The 2,755-nt window shown below is 42.6% G+C and overlaps 1 long non-coding RNA gene across 1 annotated transcript in view; it reads left to right on the top strand.

Moving 5' to 3' along the window:
- Nucleotides 1-2,063, top strand: part of LOC117944283 — a 5,042-nt gene extending 2,979 nt beyond the window's left edge. The window contains exons 2-3 of the long non-coding RNA XR_004656533.1: nt 1,503-1,504; nt 2,053-2,063. This is a non-coding gene — a long non-coding RNA (uncharacterized LOC117944283). The remainder of the gene's footprint in view (nt 1-1,502; nt 1,505-2,052) is intronic.
- Nucleotides 2,064-2,755: the final 692 nt, after the last annotated feature.

Raw genomic sequence — 2,755 nt, 5'->3', positions numbered from 1 at the left:
GGGGAATGAGAAACATTTCTAAATTTGCAGTGGGTTTAGAAAAGTTGTCATCGCTAAAAGGAGAACTTCACATGAAACGGATTCTACATCAAAACACTTACGGTGACATTTTCTTCTCTCCCTCTCTGTGCCCCGCTCAAAGGAGCAGAAGTTTTCAGAAAATACAAAGGGTAGCGATATGCAAGCATGTGTGCATGCAGAGATAGACAAGAGTTGTGTTGCTCTGAGGAGCTGGCAGAAATTGTGCCGTCTGTTGTCACATAACTACTTTTTTCTTCTTCTTCACCTTTTCAAAAACAGCCTTTTTCCGTGTCCACAGCGGACGGGGAAAGTGATCTAATTAAAAAACAAAATAAAAAGTTGTGCTTCTTTATTCGTACTTTTTAAAGCGGTTTGGCGGCCTTTGTTCTGGGGAAATTCTTGAAGCAGAGGAAAGTTTCCCATGGTGAACTGCGGAGTAGAAATTCTGTGAGAAGGACCCGTTTGGGGGGTGGGGGGGAGAACCGAATTCCTGACAAAGTCTTTCCGCTTGGATGAGCCATGTCTTGTTGACTTATTACTCTACATCAAAGGCACATCAGTCTTTATACAGAGCGGCTGCTTGTCAAATTTAGAATCAATGTCGGTACACGGTTTCTTTCTTTATTTTCGGTCGCACACACAAACACACAGACACACACACTCTCACAGACACACACACACACACACACACACGGAGCTCAGAGAAGAGCCTTTATCTGACCTGGTGACTAGAAATTTCTATTACATCCAATTAGGGCTGAGAAAGAGGCGATTTGTCTTCATCAAGCTGCAGCCTTACACTTGTGCCTTCCTCCAGCTCTGTACTCTCGGATTATTACCGCCGATGGTGCTGCTGTGGCAAAGGACTCCGTCTTTATTTAATAAAAACATAAAACATCTGATTGGGTTACGAATTTGCCCACTTTACGTCAAAATTAGCAGTGACATCTTTGCTTCGAGTTAACGCTCTGTCAGGTTGCAGAGGGACTGTGAGTGAAAAGCTTCTTCTTTTTTTTTTTTTTTTTTTTTAAGTCCATCCACAAGCTCTTGATTGGATTGAGGTCTGGACTCTGGCTCTGCATCTCATGTGCCATAAACATTGTTGTTTTTAGGAATTTCTTCGAGTTGTTTTGCCTTTTTTTTGGCGGAGGTTTCTGGATAATAAATCTTCTCCCAAGTTCAAGCAGTTCTCCTGCAGACGGTAGCAGACTTTCCTGTCTTTTACAGCATGTATTTTACCTTCTTACCATCACAAACAACAAACAAAAAACCCAATCTGTCCATCTCAGAGCACTAAGTTTGAGGGTCTCCTACACACCTTATGGCGATAGAAGCCACAATGTGTTGTGTTTTTGTTTGTTGTGGGTTTCTCCAACAGTGTGCGTAGTGTCTACCATCTCGGCCATGAAGCCCTGTGGCTTCTCCAGAGTTGGCACCGGCCTCTCAGTGGGGAGCACAGTCTGCTCTAGACAGATTTATAGATGTTCCAATATTTCTTTCCATTTCTGTTATGACGGACCTCACTTTATGTAGTGCCTTGGAAAATGTCCACACAGAGTTATGCAACATCTTGTGCAAGTGGCGAAATATGTGAAGCTACAGCTACATACTCAGGTCATTGTGAATGACAATGACCCACTCTATCAAATAGTCAGGTAAACAGGGTCAAACATGGGGTGAATCTTTGTGTGCACATCCCACCTTCTGGCAGGTGCAGGACAAATGAGAAATACTAAAGAGAAATAATTTTTTTTAGTGTGCACAACACTGCTATAAGGTCAGATAATTGATTGAAAAGACAACGTTTCAACCCTACTGGTCCCTCTTATTCCTGCCTGAAGAAGACTTAAATTGTTAGCTTAAAGCAGCGTTATGGACATTACATTGTTTGCACTGTTGAATTTGCGTGTGAATGTAGAGTCCACAGCTCACAAGAGCGTTACCTTCCAGCTGGGCCCGAGGGGTCCTCGGCCGGTCTTCGCCGATTTGAACGTGGCCGGGTCCTCGTCTGGCTTGTAGTCCTGCAGGGAGAGCAACTCTTTTAATTATTAAAATACAGTGCACATTATATTTAGCCGACACAAGCTGTTCAACAAGCGGAGGTTGTCCGCATGGATTGAACAATAAATAGGTGAGTTTGTTAAATTTGGCAACAAAAGATAAAACCATTTATTGTATGACGTTCAGTAGGTTAGAGCAATCCTATACTGGTGTTCACTCACTGTGCTCTAAACCAGTCGGGGTCCTTATTAGGCGAGTTCCAGGGGGTCCCAAGCAAGAAGGGGAATTATTTATTTTTGCTTTTAATTCCTTTGGGAAACAGTGACCATCATTTTCAGACATTTTATAGACCAAACTACAAATCCATCCGCTGAATAATCTAAAGATCAAATCAACAATTAGAATAATAGTCAGTTGCAGCCCTACTTTTGATCACTGGTTCTATACACTTTGATGTTTTAGGGGTCCTTGATGGGAAAACATTGAGAAACCACTGCTCTAAACTAAGCAGCACAGTATTCACTGCCACTAAAAGGACTGAGTCCTGCACACATTCCCCAAAAACCTGAGATTAGAGATGGTCCGATTCCATTTTTTGCTTCCGAATTAGATTCTAACACCTGAACTTGCATATCGGTCGATACCAAGTATTGGTATGTCATGTGTGTGTGTGTGTGTGTGTGTGTGTGTGTGTGTGTGTGTGTGTGTGTGTGTGTGTGTGTGTGTGTGTGTG

The sequence above is a fragment of the Etheostoma cragini genome, chromosome 5 (assembly GCF_013103735.1).
Source record: "Etheostoma cragini isolate CJK2018 chromosome 5, CSU_Ecrag_1.0, whole genome shotgun sequence".
NCBI lineage: Eukaryota > Metazoa > Chordata > Actinopteri > Perciformes > Percidae > Etheostoma > Etheostoma cragini.
The sequence above is the reverse complement of the archived record's forward strand: the minus strand, read 5'-3'. Positions and strand labels throughout refer to the sequence as shown.